The 24,371-nt window shown below is 30.6% G+C and overlaps 1 protein-coding gene across 1 annotated transcript in view; it reads left to right on the forward strand.

Annotated features, from left to right (window-relative positions):
* Positions 1–24,371, forward strand: part of LOC123221454 (polygalacturonase-like) — a 45,840-nt gene that overhangs the window by 3,178 nt on the left and 18,291 nt on the right. The gene's annotated exons all lie outside the window — the stretch shown is intronic.

The following is a 24,371-nucleotide window of genomic DNA, read 5'->3' on the forward strand; positions in this document are numbered from 1 at the left end:
TGACAGAAAAATCTCTGTGTCTTTAGGGTGGGACAACTGCTCTATTGAATGATGGAAAAGTGTTCAATTTATATTGAACACTTAACCCAAGTCAACCCAAAGTAAAATTCTCAATATGTTATTTCAACCTTTCAACTGTGGATTATCACCGTTGGCCCATACTGTTTTAATTTATTTCACTTAGGTCAAAGATTGAACATGACATCTATCATAATATGATTGGATTCTTGACAGTTGTTAACTGAGCTCAAAATCATGGTATTTGAGTGTGACTCACTCTATATGTAATATTTAATACCCTTATCCAGAAGTATTGTTCTACAAAGAGAAGTGCTACTTTATGCAAAAATAAAACATTTCATAAAAATTTACCATAAAATCTTTCATTCAGCGAAAACGTCAAAAGATATCTATAAGTAAATTACTGAAAAATATGTGTGTAGTGTTAGTGTATGCTCTAGGAACCATTCGTGTTGTCAGTTTCAAAGACATTTAATCTTGTATATATGCAAATATGATTTATTAATAAAAGAAAGTGTTCTTTTGTTCACGTGTGTAAATTGCTTTCTTTATTTGTTTAAATATAAAGTATGTATGTGAATTGTCTAAATAATTCACTTTAAGAGTAAAATTGAATGATCAAATTGTTTCTTAGGGACATAATATTAATTGGGCAACAATATCATGTATTAGGCATGTTGAATGTCTTTGTTGAATATCATGAGATGATATTAGTGTAAGTGATGATGATAATCATGTCAATAGGACATTAATATGGATTAACAATTAGTGAACAGTTTTTTAAATGTGACCAATTATGACAAGTCACATCATTGCAATGTAGTCAATAACTTATCATTGATTATACTAGTAAATAGATTAATCCTTTGACTTGAGATAAAATGGTTAGATTCGGTACCGATGTGTATGGTTCATATGATGCATATATACGAAATTAGGCAAATTCCATATGAAAAGACCATGTTGGTTATGCATTGTTTGTATGTGGAAAAGAATGATGATCAAGAGTTGATCCATTGACTCAGAGTTATTGGATTCAAAGTATCCACTGACTTTATCTAATTTTGAGTTTATACACAAATGTTAATAAATACTGAAAAATAAAATTTATGTCCAGAGTATAATGTGAGTCAAACAAATGATGTTTGTGATTGCATGTTCTGAATATATCGATTTGACAATTCATAGATTATCAAAATTAGAGCTTTGATAAACCATAAGCTCGAACTCAATCAAGATTTAACAATGGAATAATCTTACCTATACAAAATGTATGATTATAAAATTAGGTTCGATGGAGTGTTACTTCATCATGGTTTAGGAGCTATGAAACATTGCCAAATGTTTATCAGAGTCATTGAGTTGCCAAACATATTTTGGATTGTCCAAAAAATGGCTCACGACTACAACATAGTAAACCTATGAGTCATACTAATGAACTAAACATTTCAGAGAGTGAAAATTGAGTATCTGAGATTGACTAGAAATTTCCAAAAGGTAATAAAGGTAACATCATATAAAGTATTATATGAATGTAAAAGTAATATTTTAAGAATTTAAAATGTTTGTGAGATAAATTAAATATGATATGCATGCATGGTCATTGTTTAAAGCCTCTTTTGCTGCTTCTAGAATACAATATACTCAGACTTTATTGTAAAATTAGACACTACACTTTGCTTGGAGCTTTTTCAGCTAATTGTACAATCGTTCAAACAAAACATAAACCCTAATTAGGATTTGTAATTATCTTGGTGAGTTCAAATTATAGTCCTTCTCACATACTTCAAGATGTTCTTGATAACCATCTAATGTTTTTCACCTGGATTAGATTAATATCTATTACAAATACTTAAGATGTATTAGACATCAATCCTTGTACATAATATGACATGCATGATAAATCCTATAATCGAAGCATATTGGATCTTACTCATTTTATCTCTCTCAGATTGTATATGGACACATATACTTTGAAGGATATACACCATGGAACATGGGCATTAATCATTTCTTGGATTCTTTCATATTAAATCTAATTAATACCTTATCTATGTACGTGTTATGGCTTAGGCTTAACAATCTACACTCTTTATCTTGGTAAAATCTCAAGAATGCTAGTTACTTCTTCTAAGTTTTTCATAGAGAAACACTTGGATAACTAAATCTTTACTGATTGTAAGTTTGGTAAGTCATTTCCAATATTCAAGATGTCACTGACATACAATACTAGAAATGCAATCATACTCTCACTGACCTTCTTCTATACATATGGTTCATCTTTATATTTTATGAATTTGAACTCACGAGCAGCTTCATCAAAATGAATATTATAGTTTCTTAAAACTTGCTTAAATCCATAAATGGACCTTCCTAACTTGCATACTTTATCTGTCTGTTTAGCAAGAATAAAACCATTAGGTTGCATTATATAGACATCCTTTACAAGGTTACCGTTTAAGAAAGTAATCTTGACATCTATTTGAAAAATTTCACTGTCGTAGTATATAGCTATAGCAAGCATAGTCCTAATAGACTTAAGCATAATGACTAGGGAAAGATTTCATCATAATCAATGTTATATTTCTGAGTGAAACCTTTGGTAACCAATCGTGTTTTATAAGTATGCATGTTACCTTTCATGTTAGTTTTCCTTTTAAAAACCCATTTATACCCTAAGGGTTTTACCCCTTCAAGTGTGTCCACTAGAGTTTATACTTTGTTCCAGTTCATAAAGTCTACTTTGGATTTCATGACATTTAACCATTTATTAGAATCTGAGCTTGAAACAACCTCGTTATATGTTTTAGGCTTGTCATCATTGATGATTAGTGCATCCCTATGTTGAGTTAGTAGAAAAACAAATCTCTCTGGCTTGTGACGTACTCATGTAAACCTATATAACTCTTATGTGCATTGAGGTTGTTTCACTAGAAGTGAAGAAACTTCCTTATTATAATTAACCATCTGTAAGAGCACATTGTCTTGTTTAAATATATAATATCTTGTGGTATAAGAACTTCATCGAGCTCTACCTTATTCCCTATGGAGCTCTTAAGAATAAATTCTTTCTTAAGGAACACGCTAGTATGAACAACAAAGACCTCTTGTTCCTTTAGATGGTATAAGTAGTATCTTTTAGTGATCTTTAGGTACCCCACAAAAACATATATTTTAGACTTAGCATTTAGCTTGTTTAAAGTTAATTTCTTGACATAAACATGATAACCTTAAATCCTTAAGTAATCTAGATTAGGCTTTCGCCTAATCCATAACTTGTATGAAGTTTTATCCATAGATTTAGATGGAACATGGTTCAGTGTAAAGGTAATAGTTTATAAGACATGACCTTAGAAAGACATAAGTAGATTGGTAAAACTTATCATAGACCTAACTATTTCTATCAAGGTTCTATTCTTCTATTCAAATACACCATTATGGTATGGAGTACTAGGAAGAGTGAGTTGAGATACTATCCCATATTCATTTAAGAATTGTTTAAATTCAATACTTAGGTATTCACCCCTTGATCACTTTGAAGGGTTTTAATTAGTTTCCCATGTTGCTTTTCTAGTTCGTTCTTAAATTCCTTGAATTTATCAAAACATCCAGACTTGTATTTCATCAAAAACATATCACCATATCTATTGAAATCATTAATTAATGTGACAAAAGTAAGCTTCCCTATATCTACTGTACATTGTCATTGGCCCATACATATCACTGTGAATGATTTCTAACAGTTTAGTCACTCTTTCACTGTGTCTAATAAAGGGTGCTATGACCATCTTACCCAATAGGCATGATTCACATTCATCATATGATTGAAAATCAAATAATTACAAGACTCTTTATTTAAGAAGCCTTAATATACGTTTCAATCTTATGTGGCCTACCTTACAACACCACTCAATCTTTTATTATTTTGCACATTGAGAATTTCATTATCCAATTTTAGAATATATAAACCATTATGCAATTCAACTGTAGAGAATATTATTTAAACTGATAGTTATAATATCATCAATAATAAAAAATGAATATCACCTTTTGTCCAAAATAGACACAAAAACTAAGTTTCTAGAAACAAAAGGAATATAGTAACAATGTTTTAATTCTAAAATTAGCCCAGTGGGCAACCTAAGATAATAAACACCTATGGCTAATGTAACAATATGTGCTCAATTTCTAACATTTAGGTCAACCACTCATTTGGTGAGCAATTTACTCTACCACAGTCCCTGTATATTAGAACAAATATAAGAACTACATCTTATGTCTATAACCCAAGATGAACGAGGAGAATAGTTTATCTCAATGACAAATATACTTGAAGTAAAGACTTTAGCTACCTTTATCTTCTTGTTCTCTAGAATGGCCTTGTAATGTCTCCTCTAGTGACCTGTCTTGCCACAATAAAAATAGACAACTTTTAGGAGATTTGTCTAAACATATCTTAATATGCAATAACTTGTATCACCATGTGGATTGGCTTTTAGGCACCAACCTCAAAAATCTCCCACTTATACTATAGCTAATCATTTATCCTAATAATAGTGGATGACTGTACATGCCCATCATTACTTTTTCTACAACAGACATTCATTGATATAGTTTGTTCATTCAATTTTTCAAATGTTAACTAATTTTCTTCTTGTTAATTATTATTGACAAAGTGAAATCGCTAGACTATGCAATTAGACCGATTAGTGAGACCATGACTTTTATAAAACATTTGTTTAGTATTAATAGTACCAAATTAATGATACAAAAAGTCAAGGTTTATAATCCAATATACCGTTAAAGGTCTTGTTATTTAAACGCCTCATAATTGCCTTTCAACGTAGAATTTATTCAATATATATATATATATGACTTATCCTCTGAATTGATATTCATTATTTTCAATTTAATTTATCCTATATCACTGTTGCTCACTCAATGACTTTATCCTTCAAAAATCTTAAGAATTATCCATATTGTTTTTAAGGAATTCAAGGATATTTTTTGTTGTGCCATCTAATGACATTTATTTGGATGTAGTTGACGCTAATAGAAATCTAACCATCTTTGTCTCTTAATTTATGTGTTCATTGACTTTTAATCCAAAAGAGGCATGTATCATCATAATGAAGGAGAATCTTTTTGGATTCTTATTTGTTAAATCCTTTCAACCTCATTATGTTATAAACACTCAAACTTAAACTTAGTAATCTATACAATATACAATAATAAATCAGGTAAGGATATGGATTAATTAGTCTAAGTTCTTATGACAACTACAAATATGACATTTAATTCTGATACATATACCGTTGTATAGATATGTAATGTCAGAATTGTCATTGTACTACAACTTGCTTTTCCATACAAATATCATATACATCTAAAAAACAAAAAAATTATATGGTTTCATTTGTATGAATATTTTTAGATTTTGATATTCACATGAGTTCTTAAATAGAACTTATCAACTTGCATACCCAACTATCTCCTATTCAAGGTTAATACCATTACTTGTGATATAATTAGAACAAAACTAGGTTTTATCCATTAGAACTGCCCTTAATGGTTTGCAGCAATTATGAGCACATCTTGATTTTAGTGTCACTTATAGGTCTCATATTTTAATATCATAAATGACCAGTGCACTTATCAAGAGTTTATGAGAATTTTAATTCTTATAAACTCAAAACAAATTTCATCATTCCTATATTGTATTTTATGTCTATCTTTATTGTGAGCTAAAACTTAGTTCAATTCTATTGTCCACCTATTAAATCTTTTAGAGAATGACATCTAAAAGAATCTTCTAAAACAAATTTTAAACTTCATCAGGTACTAGAAAGGTAATATTTTTAAGTTTTCTTTAGAATATCACATAAGATAATTTATTTCATGTATGGTTTAATTAACTCAAATTAATTGCTTAACATCAGTTTTACAACCATTTTTAAATAAATCATTAGACTTTAATCCAATGCATACAACACATAAAATGTGTTATACACATAGGCATAAATGTGGGTTACAATCTCTAAGGTGTTACATTAGAACATTGAACAAGTATTAAAAGCCCCACTACACCTTAGGTAGTAAATTAGACCATTTGTTTTATGTATTCACCATCTTGGTTTAACCCAAATGATTGAATACACATATTAACAAATTCTTTTATTTCATTTTTGAATTCCTTAAATTTCTTTAAGGTATTCAAATTTGTATTTCCAAAGATCTGCAAATCATATTCATGGGAATTTGTAACAAATCAAATGAAATTCAAAATTTGTTGTGCTTGACAATAACTATTAATTCTCGATGTTTAGACAAAATTCAATAGTTGAATAATGCTCCAACTAAAAATAATAAAAGGTTGATGTAGTCACCTTTGTCTAAAAGACATAACTAGTATCCGCTATTCGATTCAAGAAAAATTGAATGAATCAAAATTTTGGTCATGATTTAGTTTTTTGTGACCACTATACTTTGGTTCCTACACATCAATAGAATGTGATAATTTTAATCCTAAGTTAAATAATGTGGGATTTTGAGAAAACGTTCAAGTCTCAATCATACCTAAAGTTGAAAGACTTGATTTTCCTCTTTTTGTTGGCCGATAAGGTTTTTAAGCATTTGCTCTAGTGGTTAGGTTTACCACATTAAAAGCAAATTACCATACTTTTGCCAACTGCACAATTATACAGGTTCAGTGTGTCTTGGTGTACTAGTTGAGATTTTGAATCTAGCTTAGACTTAGCCTTGTTTCTTTCTTTCTTCTTTTTCAAACTGGTTTCAACCTATTAGCCATTCTTATGTTTACGTAAGTATACACTACCATCCTTAACAGTTTTTTAATGGATTCTATTTTGTTATCCTTCAAAAAGTCTATAACAAACTTAGTGTAAGACTCTAGTAGGGATGAGATAACAAGGTTAAAGGCCATGTTATTCATCATATGTAAGCCTAGAGTTTTGGCTCTCTCAATTAATTTAATTATATTAAACACGTGAGTTTCATTCTCTACTTTGTTATCCATTTTCTGATTAAGCATTTGCTTAATTACCTGATATCATTCTAAACAAGCATGACCTTTAAGATTTTACATAAATGATCAACTATATCTTTATCAGATAAACTGTTAGTTTGCATATCGAGGGTCAATAAAGATAATATGATGTTTAATGCAAGTCTTGCACCATTTTATGTTTTTTGAAAGCATCATATGCCCTCATTACAATGCCATGTTCGAGCATAATAGGTAAGTCTTGTATTACAACATACAAGATTTTCTTCTCTTCTAGAACAATCCATAGACATCGATACAAGTCGAGATATCCAACATTTAACCCAAATTCATTTTCAAATATAGCAAATTCAAATTTTGAGCTTAATTTTTTTTAGTGATTTGATAATTTTTTGACATTATTGATCAATTACTGACCAATTAGGGAATAAAGTTCATTCGTCCATGTTTTAAGTACAACCATGTATGAGATGAAATGATAAGAATACCCTTGAGAAGTAACCAATTCAAGATAAAGCTAAGTTTGCCATGTTTAAGTAAAAAATATAGTAAACACCTATCCCAAAAGGCACATATACTCGTGTGTGTTTAAGAGAGAACACAGGGAAAATACATAGTGAAAAAAGATTTTCATGCCATGAAAATAAGGTTGCCTATGTTTTAGAGGTAACACTATCATCCTTGTAGAACAAAAGCAACATGCCCTTGATAATCGTGTCTCATACATATGAAAATGAACACTTGTGTATGCCAATGAGGGACACTCATGTATAAATGTAGAGTAGAGACAAATAAAAGGGAATTAGGCTATAAGATATGAGTTATCCAAAAGACCGTATAAAGGTTATAGGTATGCAGTAGTAGCTTATTTGGCGAATAGGTGAGACAATAATAAGACACAAATTATGTTTGAGGTGAAAGCTAAGATAAGCTAAAAGTGATCTTAGGCTCAAGATGCATGCATGCTAGACATCCTAGGGTCATTACGAGGGGGTACCGTGAGAACATTCTCTTTATACTACTAGAAATGATCAGATAAGAAACCCTCAAAGGACACATAGTGAAAGGGGTAATTCCCCTAACTTTTTAGGCAATCTTGAATGCCAATGATATCAAAGGTTTAATTAGAGAGGTACTGAAGGAACATGTAAGTGCTTTAATACAAGCAAATGAGTCAGTTCAAACACCACTAACCTAGGGCTCAATGTAGGAGACATCCACGTAGATCCTAGTGGCGACAAAAACTTAGTTGCAACCTATTTACAATTTGCCATGTACTAACCCTAGAAATTTATAGGTGCAAAGGATCTCATAGTGGTTGAGAAGTGACTAGAGTCAATTAAGAGTGCCATGGCTTTATTTGACATGATGTACTAGGAAAGAATCATATATGCCACCTATTTATTTTAAATCTGATATGTGAGTATGATGGAACTTGAATAGATTGATAGCCAAGATTTTTGAGATATTTTGGTTAGACTTTAGGAATAGTTTGAGGCACAATATATACGTGTAGATGTGACTTATGTTAGGGCCTAGGAGTTCATTGCCTTATCTTAGGGTTTAGACACAGTGAAGGAAAACACTAATAAGTTCAACAATTTAGTAAGGTATGCCCTTGAGATAGTTATTGCAAAGATTAGGCACATGGAGAAATTTGTATATGGGCTTGATTTAACTAGAGCCCAAGATGTGATGATGGGTATACAACTGCTTTAAAGGTGTTTGTTAAAAGGATGTGTGAAAAACCTAGTCCTATACCCGTATTAAAGCCATAGTCAGACAATACTAGTGCGCAAACTTTAACATGATTCTATAGATAGATTTTTTAGGGAGGTATAAAGCTGAAATAAACTATTGACATAAAAAGTTTTGGTTTAGTTTGGAAGATGGTGATGAATCTAATTTTGGTGAGTAGTGTATTAGAAGTATGATGATCAGTATAATGAAGGTGAGAAAAATACAAAATAAAGGGTACACAAGTTTTCTAGCTCATATGGTGAGTAAGAAAAAGTTGGGCTCGAGTATTGATAAGACACTAATAGTTTGGAAGTTTTTAAATGTGTTCCCAAAAGAGTTACCAGAATTAACTCTTGAGTGGGAGATTGAGTCTAGTATTAAACTAACATTGGTTATAACACTTATGTCAAAGGTACCCCATAGGATGGTCCCAACTAAATTACAGGAATTAAATAAACAACTCTAAGAATTGCTTGATAATAGGTTCATCAGGCCAAGTCAGTCTCTTAAGGAACTCTTATCTTATTTTTCAAAAAGAAAAACGAATTTAATAGAATGTGTATTTACTATTAAGAGGTAAACAAGGTGACAGTTAAGAATAACCACCCTCTACAAGAATAAATCATCTATTTGATCAATTAGGAGGAGTAATTGTATTTTCAAAGATTGATAAAAGATCAAGCTACTATTAAGTAAGGGTAGCTGAGTAGGATATACCTAAGATAACCTTTTGAATGAGATATAAACATTTTGAGTTTATGATTATGCCATTCAAACTAATGAATGCCCTTTAAGTGTTTATAGATTTAACAAACAGGTTTTTCCAAAACTACCTAGATAAGTTCATTATAGTGTTTATCGATTATATTTTATTACATTCCAAAAGTCACGAAGAGTATAAAGAGCACAGAAGGTTTATTTTGCAGAGATTAAAAGAGAAACAATTGTATGAAAAGTTGTTGAAATGTTAGTTCTGGTTAAACAGAGTTGCATTCTTAGATCCAAACAAGATAAATGTAGTATTAGATAAACAGAGGCCAAAGATTATCAAAGAGGTTCAAAGTTTTCTAGATTTAGCTTGGTAGTATAAGAGGTTCGTGGAGGGGTTTGCTAGGCTAGCAAAATCTTTCACAGCTCTCACAAACAAGGAAATTTAGTGTTAGCATATGAGGAAGTCACCAAGAGTTAAAGAAAAGATTGATTTCTTCTCTAGTGTTGGTTTTATCGAAGGATAAGGTTAAGTATAATTTTACACTCATTCCTTTCATAATGGATTGAGAGAAATGTAATACAGTGGGGGAAAGTTATAACATATACCTCAAGATAGTTGAAAGATTTTGAGATCAAATACCTAACAAATGACTTAGAATTAGTAGTTGTAATTTTTGCTCCCAATATTTTGAGGCACTACTTATATGGGGCAATGTAATATCTAGACTAATCATAAGAGTCTCAAATACTTTTTCATTTAAAAAGAGCCAAAGATAAGACAAAGAAGATGGCTTGAGTTAGGGAAGGATTATGATTATGATATTAAGTATGTCTTAACAAGGCAAATATAATAATAGATGCCTTCAGTAGGAAAATGTTTTTATCAAAGTTGATAGTTTAGAGAGCGATTCAAATAGATCTAGGTTAAGAACAAATAAAGTTGTTTACTAGGGTTCTATCTAGAGTAGAGATTAAGTTCATTTTGGTAGAGGAGATCAAAGCTACTTAAGTTGTTAATGATTGGTGTAGGCAAAACGTTCAGAGAGTTTAGGATAGTTTTGAGTCAAATTTTCATATTGATAATAGTGTTCTCAAGTTCATGGGCACGATATGTTTTTCATTTGTAAATGAGTTAAAACAAAAAACTCTTTCAAAGTTATATAATTCTCTGTACACTATCCATCCTAGGGGCATACAGATGTATTAAGATTTGAATAGTAGTTTCTAATAAACAAGTATAAAAGAGGATTTAGGTGAGTATGTTGCCAATGTAAGGTTTTTATGGTACCCATAATGAGCAACACAATAGAATTCAAAATTTAAAAATCAAATAAGTCTAACCAAGATATCTGTTTTAAAAAAGATATATTTATGAATATGTAAAACACTTATAAGGTGTTTTAGGTTTGTAACTACGTTGATAGCTCTTTTAGAACTTCATATGGTTAAAGAAAGTATATTATCCAACCCTCATGAGGTAGTGTCTTGGTATCTATTTAGAGTATAAATGTAAACAAAAGAAATCCATATGAAGAGGTTACTAAGGCTTTTGATTGGAATTGCTATATATGATAAAATGAGATGATGCAAAACAACGGTGAAGGTTTATCTTTTCTATTTACTTTTTCTATTTTTTTTGTGAATAAATCATGCCTTATATTTATATATGTAGTTATTTGAGCATAGTTAGAATTCTAAGTGTATGCAATGCCTTTAACATACATACATGACTAGTATGTAAAATGCATAGCCGACATATCCTAAGGCCATTTGCATGACTGACACATAAATTTGTGCTAACTAGCATGGCTAACAACTTGGATGACTAGCACACAAATATGTGTTGATTGACAAGTTTTGTCACAAGGTGTTCACTAACATCATGCATTTACATGGTCAACACCATCACATCAAGTGCATGACTGGCACTTGGTCAAGACATGGTCAAACGAGGTCTTCTTAACTCGTTTGGGCAAACTCGATCCATTCGCTATCTTTTTCTGGACTCTGAACACAAGGATTGTCAATAAACAATCCACTCATTTGAGCTCGATTCAATTGCTTTATGTGTATGACCTTTAAGTTCTCTATCGAGATGATAGTATTATATTTGGGGCTAATCTAAGCACAAACCAATATTAGCCTCTAGCAAAACATTGTGGCCAACCAGATGATAAAGTGTCAATGGATATTTTTTAAGCTTTTACAACATCACAATTACATGTAATTCAATCCTTTCATAAACTAATATCTCTCGACGCTTAGACATAGAAATGTATCTATCTTAGTGGTTTCTTGATATAAACTAACACACATCAATGATTGACATAGATTAGGCTACAACCTCATCCTATTATAGCTATAGATTCAAGCAATCTATATGTCATTCAGTATTCTCATGTGAGTTATCTTTTCTTATGCTCAAGAATAATGAATCATTTATCAATCAACCATAGTCTTCATGTATCTCATGATATAGTTGATTATTATCTTTATAGTTACCTTAATTATAATAGTATGTTGGATAACATCAAACCATATTGATCCTTACACAATATGGTCTAACAACCTCAAGTCAAAAAATCATATGTGAGAATTGTTACCGCTTTTGGTAAGGTCGTTCAACATTATGATAATCATATTATCATTGCATTTGTCTTTACTCATTATAATGTCAAGATTTTGGACATTTATAGAATGGCCACTTGTTGTGTACGTAGGATTTTCATGATCGGTCATCTGATCCCTTTGTTACTGTTCTACCATTTTAAGGGCATGTTATTTGTATAATCATATAAACAACACATGAATTGAATAATAATAAATCATTTTATTAATTATTAATATAAAATTACATCTACAAATGCCAAATTCAATTAGCTCTAGTGCACCTATCCTATCAATCTCATACTTGTACTATAGCTAATTGGTCATATATCTAGTACTAAGCTCAGCTACATGTCTATCATGCTTCTATTGTGATAAAGGTTTTGTTAATGAGTCAACCAAATTATCATATATATCAATCCTTGCTATCTGTATGTCACCTCATTAAATGATCTCTTAGATAAATTAATATTGTCTTAGCATATGTCTGGATTTCTGATGAGATCATAACTCTTTAACCTGAGCAATTGCTTTATTATTGTTATAATAAGGCTTAATCGGCTCAATGATACTTAGAACCATTCCAAGTTCAGTTACAAACGTTTTGATCCATATAACTTTTTTTATCACTTTTAAGAAGCAATATACTTGGACTCTGCTATAGAATCAGCCACTACACTTTGCTTAGAGCTTTTCCAGCTAATTGAACCACCATTTAAATAAAACATAAACCTTGATTAAAATTTGTAATTATATTAATTAGTTTGGAAACAAATGTTACTATAACCTTTAACAGTGAATTCAGATTCCCCTCTATAAACCAAAAATGTATCCTTAGTTCTTCTCAAGTATTTTAGATGCTCTTGACAACTATTTAGTGTTTTTCACCTAGATCAGATTAATATGTACTATAAATGCTTAAGACATATAACACATCAATCCTAGTAAATAATATGATATACATGATTGATCCTATAGCTGAGACATATGAGATCCTACTCATCTTTATCTTTATTAGATTATGTACTAGGACACATATCATTTGAAAGATATACACCATGAGATATGGGTAGAAATCCTTTATAGGATTCTTCCATATAGAATCTGGTCAACACCCTATTTATGTACATGCTTTAAATTAAACCAAACAGTTTATATTTTTTATCTCAATAAATTTTAATCCCAAGATATATGTTGTTTCTCTTAAGTCTTTTATGGAGAAATACTTAGATAATCAAACCTTTATTGATTAGAAGTTTGGTATGTCATTCCTAATAATCAAGATATTATCAACATACAATACTAGAAATACAATCACACTATTACTGACCTTTTATACACACACGATTCATATTCATTTTTTATGAATCTGAATTCACGAATAACTTCATCAAAATGAATATTTTAGCTTCTCAAAGCCTATTTAAGTTCATAAATGGACTTTTCCAACTTGTATACTGTATCTGTTTATCTAACAAGAGCAAAACCATTAGGTTACACCATATAGATGTCTTCTACAAGGTTAACATTCAATAGGGTAGTTTTGACATCCATTTGAAAGATTTTATAGCCATAATATACAACTATTACAAACATGATCCTAATAAACTTAAGCATGACGAATGGCAAAATGGTTTCATCATTGTTAATAGCATACTTTTAAGTAAAAATTTTAGCAATTAATCATGCTTTATAGGTATGCACGTTACCTTCCATATCAATTTTTTTTTTGAAAGCCCATTTACACCTTACTAGTTTTACCCTTTTATGTTTATCCACTAGAGTCCATACTTGGTTCTAGTACATGGAGTTTATTTCAAATTTTATGACATCTAACCACTTATCAAAGTCTAGACTTAAGACAACCTTATTGTATGTCTAGGTTTGTCATTATTAATGACCAGTACATCATCGTATTGAGTGAAGAGAAATCAAACTCTTTGGATCGTGATGAACTTAAATAGACCAATATAGCTTTTGCGTGTATTGACGTTATTCCATCTAAAGTTCATTAAATTCCACCCTTCTCCCATTGGTTCTAGTAAGAATAAATTCATTCTTAAGAAACACACCAATGTGTGCAACAAAGATTTTTTGCTTCTTTAAATGATAAAAGTAATATCCCTTGGTAACCTTAGGTACCTCACAAACATACACTTTTTAGACTTAGTGCTTAGCTTATTTAAAGTCACTTTCTTGACATAAGATTTATAACCCCAAATCCTCAAGTAATCTAGATTAGGTTTTTACCAGTCCATAACTCGTATGAAGTTTTATCCACATATTTAGATGAGACACGATTCAATGTGCAGATAGTAGTTTCTAAGGCATAACCCTAAAAAGACATGGGTAAATTGATAAAACTCATCATGGATTTGACTATTTCCATCAAGGTTCTATTCTTTTGTTTAGATACACCATTATGTTATGGAGTATCATGAAGAGTGAGTTGAGATACTATCCCATTTTCCTTCAAGTATTTTATAAATTCAACACTCAAGTATTCTTCTCTTTAATCACTTCGGAAGACTTCAATTTATTTCGCAAGTTGCTTTTTTACTTCATTCTTCGAATTCTTTGAATTCACCAAAACATTCAAACTTATGTTTCATCAAAATCTCATAACCATATCTATTGAAGTCATCAGTAAATGTGATGAAGTAAGTTTCCCTATATCTATCATACACTATCATTGGCCCACATATATCACTGTGTATGATCCCTAATAGTTCAGTTGCCTTTTTCACAATGTCAAGTGAAAGGTGTTTTGGCCATTTTACCTAATAAGCACAATTCGCATTCATCATATGATTGGAAGTTAAATGATTGCAAGATTCTTTGTTCGGTCAACTTTTTTTATGCGTGAGACCTATAAGCTCTTTTAGAATCGGTAGTGTTTGAATTCAGTGTGAATCCAGATACAAACCAAGAACAGCCTTTAGTAAAACATCATGGCCACCCAAATCACAAAGTGTTAATAGATATCTTTTAAGCTTTTACAACATCATAGTTGTATGTAATTCAATTTTTTTGTTAACTAATATCTCTTGAGATTGAGACATAGACGTGTGTCTATCTCAATGGTTCCTCAATTTAAACTAGCACACATTAATGATTAAAACATATTAGGTTACAATCTCATTCTACTATGATTACAAATTCAAATAGTAATGAATGTCATCTAGTATTTTCATATGAGTTGTTAGGTTTGATGGAATTGTGGATTGATTTTTGAGATTAAAGGTGCTACTAATTTATTGTTTGAAGTTGATGCATTGTTGTTATAATAATTTTATGCTTTGTTTAAGACTGCTAAGTTTATATGGTCAAATTTTATGAGATTTTCTGTAATTGTGAGAGTATGGATGTTTGAAGATAATGGTATTATTATAGTGTGAATGATGGATGTATTATATTCAAGAGTTCGATTTTTTAGGGTGATTACTTGAGATAACATTTTAAGGCTATAACTCATGTTTTTTACTTATAAAATTATGTAGAAGTATAGTTTGTTGGGGTGAGAATTTTGTAAAGATAATTAAGGTATGAAAACAGGTTAATGCATGCTAACCTGTATTACACATGATTGTGTATTTCCTAGAAGCGTTTTTATTTTTGGTCATACACGACCATGTGGCATGGGACATACACCCGTGTGTGTGAATTCCAATTTTAAGTTTAAGTTTTTTTTTTTGATCCTATAACTTTGGACACCATTGATTGATTACTTATCAACTAGGGCACAAAGTTCACCCATCTATGTTTTAAATATGACCATTTATTAGGTGAAATGACAATAATACCCATGAGAAGTAATGAAGTCGAGATAAAGCTAAGTAGGTTGAATTTAACTAAAAAGTAGGGCATATACACTTCTTTAAAGGTTCATATACCCATATGTGTTTGTAAAAGAACACGAGGAAAGTATATAGTGATAAAGGTTCATTCATGGGTTGAAGAAGAAGGGCGATTGTGTTTTAAAGGTAACATGCTTGTCTCTATAGAACACATGTGACATGCCCTTGAGGGGATAATCGTGTCTTATGCATAAAGAAATGAACACTTATGTATCCTAATGAGATATGCTCATGTATAAGGGCAAAGTGAAGAAACATAAAAAAGAACTAGGTTAGAAGTTAAGAATCGTCCTAAAAAGTAGTACCTTTTATACCTAAGAGATAAGATAATGTTAGGGCACAAATTATGTTTAGAGTGAAAGCTAAGGTGAGTCTGAGAAAATATAACACTCAAAATGTATGCATGCTCGACTTCATAGGGTTATTACAAGTAGGCATCGTAAAACATGTCTATAGTAGAACATCAAACCTACAATAAGGTTCTAACTCATAATAAAACATAATATAGTTACAGTTTAGCGATCCAAAAGTTGTATAGGTGAATGGATTGTATAATAAGTGCTTACATAGTCAAAGTGTCAAATCCTTGTATTTGATCTTGTCTGATTAGCCTAGTATACAACTATGGCACATAGGTTATAAATGATAGTACGTTCATTAAGAAATTATATGGTCTCACTAGTTTGGGATCTAGAAAGTAATTCCTTAATGACTTAGCGGGACAAAGTTGACCCAAGGGTTATGATATATTTAGCCTAGAGGTTTCCAAGTACAGTCATATGAAACATGACCCAATTAACCTCACTATAAGAGTTAGGGATAGATTCCAAAGGACAAAGTTATGATGGGTAAAGCCAAGGGAATTTTGGGAATTATGAATAACCTAATAGTAAAGTCTCCTACTTATAAAGTATTTTATCACTAACTCCCTTATTTTCATGTTTATAGATACAGGTGATTGTCATAGTTATGGGGTGAGCAACTAACAAGTATAGAGGCTATATAAAGGCATTTTTGTTAAGCTTGTTTATGTTCATGTTATGTTCATATTTAAGTTTGAGATGTAAAGGCCACACTTTATATTTATGTTTGGTTTGTATCTACATTTATGTATGGACATCCTTTGATGGTGTAAGGGTTTTATGGCAGTTATTAAAGCAATGAATAGTATTTTTATTCAAAGTAATGACAACTTTCAATGGAAAAAGCTATAATGTATTGGTTTTAGAGTAGGAACCTAACTAATATATAGTAGATTAATTGACCTTTCCATCAAAGGTCCAATAAAGCTTACAACCCACATTAATGTTGTTCACTCAGATTATAACCTTTAAGTATACTAGACTTATTTTTATTGATTATTTAAGCCCATCTATAAATTGTTATTAAACTATTCAATTATTTGGTTTTATTAAACCAAAATTATAATTAATGTTAGCTCAAATCAAAAAAATTTTGATAAACACATCAACCAATAATTAAGAAAAACATAAGTAACAATTCAATTTTGTCTTGTTTTAAAGTCAGTATGGGAATAGGATGGTAGTTTGTTGAAGAAGGGGAAAAAAATAAATGGTGTTTTAGTTTTAGAAAAAACACAAGGTTTTGCCTTTTTATGGTAATATGATGACAACCGATATATGCAATGTTAAACTATTTGTATGTACCTAAAGATGAATATTTATCGTAAAGTTTAAATCCATCATACAGTTGTTAGATTCATAATTTATAGTTAACAAAATCCAATATAAATAGCTTTTGAGGATTCTTTTTAACTTCTTGTATTATCTAGTTCAGTGGTAGAAATGTTTAACAATTTGATGTTTTCTCTATCTAGTAGTTTATTAGTTCTTTGTATTACTTTGTTCAATAGCTATAGCTAAGGTAAAGACAAGGAAATAGGTTTCTTTTGTGCAAGTTCACTACCTCATTGTGTCATTTCATTCAACTAAAAGGAAAGACACATAAAAATGTGTTTCTCCAGTTTAGTACTAAAAAGGTAAATTACATCACTTTATAATTAAACAAAAGAAACCTTGTAACATAACTATTACATTAAACAACACAAATCAAAACACAACATTTCAACATAACATCAAACAAAAGACACTACATTGAACACTAGTAAAACATAACATTAACTAAAAATAATTTAGAATCAATATTTATTATAATTCAATGAATAATGCAAAATCAATTGTATAGGCAAAACAATGTGAACAGATTTTAGGTTGAAATATTTATCAAAATAATTGCCCTTTTTCATAGAAATAATTTGACATATCAATCGACATTATCGATACTCATTAAAGGTCTTTAGAACTTATTAGTGCTATTATCGTTGTTGCAACCGATTTCATCGTCAATAAATCAACAGGAAGAGCCAAATAACGGAACAAGTTTTCTTCATTAGAGTTAAACCTGAAGGTGGGATCTGGGGCGGGGGCATGTTCATGTCTGATGGTGTAAGAAAGGGTTGAAGTCACGTTTTCGTTTAGGTGTTATGACTCTTAGGGCAGGAAAATGTTAAAAACTATAAACATAAAATGATTTTATGTTTTATTTTTTTCATTTCAATATTTTGAAACTAAACCAAACAGGATTTAAATAGCTTTCAACAATAAATTTGCAATAAACTACTAGTCCAACTACAAATGAACCCTTTATAGTTTGAATCAATGGTTTAAATTTATGGTTTAAATTCATGACTTGAGTTTATGGCTTATTGATAAAACGACATTGTTTTATTCAAATAATAGGCAAAATCACCAATTCAAGTTATGAATTTTAGTGAAATAATGATGAAGAATCAAATCGAATTTTAGGGAAGACATGAAAAAGGAAACTAAATGTTTTACATAAATTGGTGCAATACATATATATAGACCTGAGGTCACCATACTGGTTCATACAAAGATTAATATGGTTTGATACCGTAACTAATGTAACCATAAAGGTAATGACCTATCATATCTAGATCTGTATGAAAACTATGATGGATCAATAGAGGATTCATTACTCACTAAACATGGAAAGTGATATCTCATGTGAGAATAGTGAAGGACATTAAAACCAGTCATATCTATGGCTACATTAAGATTGGGTCATAGCCCAATCTAAGTTATTTAGTTATTGATGTGTATCAATTCATATCAAGGAGTCATTAAGATAGGTACACATCTGTGTCTTAACCTCGAGAGATATCGATTGACAAAAAGATAGAATTATTCATAACTATTTAATTGACCAAGTCAAGAGTAGTTTATTGACACTTATTTAATATGGTGGCTATGATTATTTGATGATAATCCTGGTGTATATGGGGTGATATGAATTTTGAATTGAACTAGGCTAGTTTAATAAGATTGAATTAACTAAATTTGACTTTTACTTAAGCATGAATGACCAGTCATGTGACATAAATAACCGTTCATGATAACTAAAAAGGAATGATCATGCATGCGATTTATGGACAATCATTTACAATATTCTTTATTTATATGAACACAATTTCAAAATTTAGAAGTGTCTTTTATAAACCTTAACTATTATGCATGACTCCCAATACATACATACATTATTCATAAAACCCTAGCAACCTTTATTGAATAGTTCCAGCCTTTCCAAGTCTATGCTACATATGAATACCAAGAAGTTGACTTGTTATGAGTTGTATAACGGTCTAATAGCCACGTAAAGATTTTAGGGAGCTGGCCAACGTAGGTATTGGTTTCTAAATGCCCTATGGATGTTAATTATATTTTCATGAAATTATTTACTAAAATGTGATCCTTGGTAGGGCTTTCAAGTTTTTCTCCAAAGTTTTTTTGTTATATATTCTACTAACTTACCAATCTCTAATGACCCAAAAACCTAACAATGGTATCAACCTATTATTTAGGAATAATTTCATGAATTTTATACCTGCCATTATTGATTGTATGTTGATGCATATTACCAATCAATCGGGTTTTTATAAAACTGTAAATATGATTTGTGATTATGTTGTTGTAAAATCATTAAGTTTTGTGAAATAGTGTGAAAGTGTGTTAAATTTAATAAGTTTTGATTTCTTTTTTTTGCTCAAGGATTGTAGGTGCTTTTGTAGGTTGAAAGATTCAGTTGATTATCCCTTAGGTTTTGCATTGTTGTATGCGCATGACTATGCAAAATCATTCATTGACATTTTCTACCTTATGAATGTGTGTGGATATTCCCTGTCAATGACTTTTCAGTGAATGGGATGATCGTTCATCCTTGATGAACATTCATTCCTTGTTAAAATTTAGCCATTCACTTGATCATTCACTCCTCATTCATGGTTTTAGAATTTTGACAAATTTTAGATGCAAGACAATAAACGAATGTACATAAGCCATGCATGCCTATTCATAGTTGAATTTATGACTTTAACCTTTGTTAAAATTGTAATTTTATAAAATTTAAGGGAACAACATGTAATTGGACACTTGGGTAAATAATTAAAATTAATCAATTTTAATTTTAATTATGTATGTATGTATGTATGTATGTTAAGTATATGCATGTACCTGGTATACAACTTAAAGACCTATGAATGCCTTATATTTAATTTTGCGGATGTAAATTTAACTTTGAAAAATAGGGCATGTGTGTCTTACCTTCTTTAAATTCTCTCAATATACTTGTCTTTTCATCTAGTTCCCCTAGAATGTAACTCGAGGTTTCTAATTTTATTAAGGCCAAATGACTATTTCCCATCTAAACTAGGCTAAATTCTCAAAGTTCTCCCCATTAACTATGAAAATACTGTTTACCCACCTATGAACAGTTAAAATTAACGGTCGTAAAGGTAAAATCACTATTTTATATTTAATATTAAAAATAAACTTAAATATGATTTTATTTCCCCGCTAAATTTAAAAAAACTAACTTTTCTCCCCTAAGCCAAGTTTGAAAAGATCACATTTCCCCCCTAAGGTTTAATTTCCAAACTCTTTTACTTTCTCCGGTGCTATCACCGGTCGTTTTTATCTGGGAAGATGATCGTCTTCCTAGACGATGAAGATGATCGTCTTCCTAGATCGATTCATCATCTAGAATGATGATTTCTCTTCCCAGACGACATCTTTCAATGTCAGATGGGTTAGGATAGAGTTGAGGTAGACTGTCAGTGGAAGAGAAACCGTTAAGAGGGAGAGACGGCTAACGATGGCATCAGTGAAAGTGAACCGGTTTTGAAATTAAACCTTTGGGGGGGGGGGAATACGATCTTTTCAAACTTAGCTTAAGAAAAAAATGTTAGTTTTTAAACTTTTAGGAGGGGAAATGAGATTAAATTTTTAGAGGTTAGGGTTTCATTAAATTTAACCGGCCATGGGTGGGTAAACGATATTTCCATAGTTAATAGGGAGAACTTTGAGAATTCAGCATAATTTAAATGAGAAATAGTCTTTTGGCCTTTTATTAAATGTAAAAATTAGAACTAGTTTATTTTGTTTTCTTTTCTTAGAAAATGTGTAACTAAGAAGTGAAACAAAGTACTCTTGAAGAATGAAGATGAATAAGGTATCTTGAACGATCCAAAAAAGCAGGACCTAGGTTAATTAGTCAAATCTCTTATAAACACAATTTTACCAGGTGTAAAATTTGATGTTAATCATATTAGGTCTGATTTAACTAATGTATTTCATTTGATTGCCAAAACGAAGGTAAAATATGTTATAGACATAATAGAGAATGCATTTGTTGATGTAAGGAGATATATAATATCCACCATACTAATACAAAGAGTCACTATTGCTGTCGCATAATTAGTTAAGATAACACATAAGTCTAGATTATGAGTTTTTATGATTTATTTGAATATTTACCTAATTGGTTAATTCGAACAAGCTGAGCATCAAATCTAAAAAGTGTATCTTCGTAGGGTATCTGAAGAAAACTAATGAACATTAATTCTACCACTTGGAAGAGCAAAAAGTATTCATTGCTTGAACAAGTGTTTTTCATGAGATAAAATTCATTCTTAAATGAACTAGTAGGAAGAAGGTGGAACTTGATAAAGTTCCATTGCTATAAGAAACTACAGATGTCAGATAGGATAATATGCTATCACTAATTGTTGATCATAGTGAGTAGGTCATTCCACCTTAAGTGGAATTGAGTGAACCAACTTAACATATAAAAGAGTTACTAAGTTGATCCAAGTATGCCACGAGCTAAAAAGATTCATTTTTCTCATGACTTAGCATGGTGACATACTAGTCATCTATAACGACAAGCTTATGACCTACACTTATATTATTTCGAGTTTAGATTTTTTTAAATGGCTTAAAGCCATAAAATCTAAGATAAACTTTACATACTAGAACCAAGTATAAAGTTTGGTGGATACACCTAAAAGGACAAAACTTGTAAGATGCAAATGGGTTTTTAGAAAGAAGATTGACATGAAAGGTATCAGGCATACTTATAAAGCACAACTAGTTGCCAAAGTTTCACTTAGAAGCATGACATTGACTATAATGAAACCTTTTTGTCGGTTGTGGTGTTTAAGTCTATTAGGATTATGCTTGCTATAGTTACATATGACGACTGTGAAATCTAGTTGATGGATGTCAAAACTACTTTCCTAAATAGTAACCTTGTAGAAGATGGGCATATGGCATAACCTAATGGCTTTTTTCTATGCAAAAGTCTATCTATGGATTGAAAAAAGGCTTTGATGAACTGGAACATTTGTTTTGATCAAGATGTATGTGAGTTCGACCTTATAAAAGAATAAAGATAAACCATGTGTGTATACAAAGGTCAGTGGGAGTATTATAGCATTTTTGATATTTTATGTCGATAACATATTTATTATTGGAAATGATATATCAAACTTACAATCATTATCCAAGTGTTTCTTTATGAAAGAATTGGGATAAACAACTTACATCCTTGACATTAAATTCTACCATGATAGATCTCATAGGCTGTTTGGTTTAAGTCAAAACATGTACATAGATAAAATGCTGACTAAATTTAACATGAAAGAGTCTAAGAAAAGATTCCTCCCCATGACCAATGAAATATATCTCTTGAAAGAGATGTATCCTAAAACATAAACTAAGAGGGATATAATGAGTTAGATTCCGTATAAATCAACTATAAGATCTATCATGTATATGTATAAGTACTGATGTTTTATAAGTCTTAAGCATTTATAGTAGATATCAATCTGATCTAAGTGAAAGACATTAGAGAGCTGTCAAGAATATCTTAAAGTACCTGAGAAGGATTAACGCTACTTACTTGATTTATGAAGAAGAGTTTGAGTTTATTGTATGAGGATACAATAATGCTAGTTTTTAAACTAATCGAGATAGTTTCAAATCCCAATATGGATTTGTACTTTTTTTAATAGTGGTGTAGTTAGTTTGTTTTTAAATACATTGTCTTCTCTAAAACGGTAAAGAAAGCTACTTGGATCAAAAACTTCATTATAAAACTTGGAGAGGTTCTAGCATACTCGAGTTGATTAAGCTCTATTGTGACAATAATAGAGCCATTGCCCAAACAAAGAAACTAAGGTCTTACTTGAGGTCCAAACATATACTTATATGATATTACCTTATTTGAAAAATCATTGAGTGTGCAGATATATAGGTTACAAGGGTTGATATAGATGACTATTTGACAGACTTACTGACCAACCGTATATCACAACAAAAGTATGATAGACATGTAACAGTAGATGACATAAAACATATGAGAGATTAGTTATAGTGTAAGTGGGAGTTTTTTGAGGTAATGCCCTAGAGTCAATCGATATGTACATTTGTAACTATGTAATTTACTTATTTCACACAATATATTTATAAGAATAATATATCTTTAGAATGTTAGAATCATGACAAGAGGATTAGATGAATGATTATGACACATTACATAGTCATTCTAAAATTATTTGTAATCTCGATAGTACTATAACCAAGGGTACAAATAGTAATGATAAGATTATTATAGTGTTAAGTAACCCCATCGAAAGATGACAATAAATCTCAAGTGTCAAAGCTATTAGTTAACAACTTGGTAATACACATGGATGCACGTTATAGACTTGTTCATTAGACATACTTGACAAAAGGATTTCTAAATGGATAGTTACTCTTGTGTTTATGGGAATAAATCCTCAAACACATAGGTACATATGGTCTTTAGACTTGAACTCACCAAACTATCTCATACAAGGGTTATATAGTTCGACACTATCTAAAGTACTACCATAAATAGGATAACTACAAAATTGGTAACCTATCATATCGAGATTTGTATGAAAGCTATGATGGATCAATATAGGATTCGTCACTCACTGAGCATAGAGTTGATATCTCATATGAAAATATTGAAAGACATTATAACCACTCAAATCTATTATCACAATA

The sequence above is a fragment of the Mangifera indica genome, chromosome 7, assembly GCF_011075055.1.
Source record: "Mangifera indica cultivar Alphonso chromosome 7, CATAS_Mindica_2.1, whole genome shotgun sequence".
Lineage (NCBI taxonomy): Eukaryota > Viridiplantae > Streptophyta > Magnoliopsida > Sapindales > Anacardiaceae > Mangifera > Mangifera indica.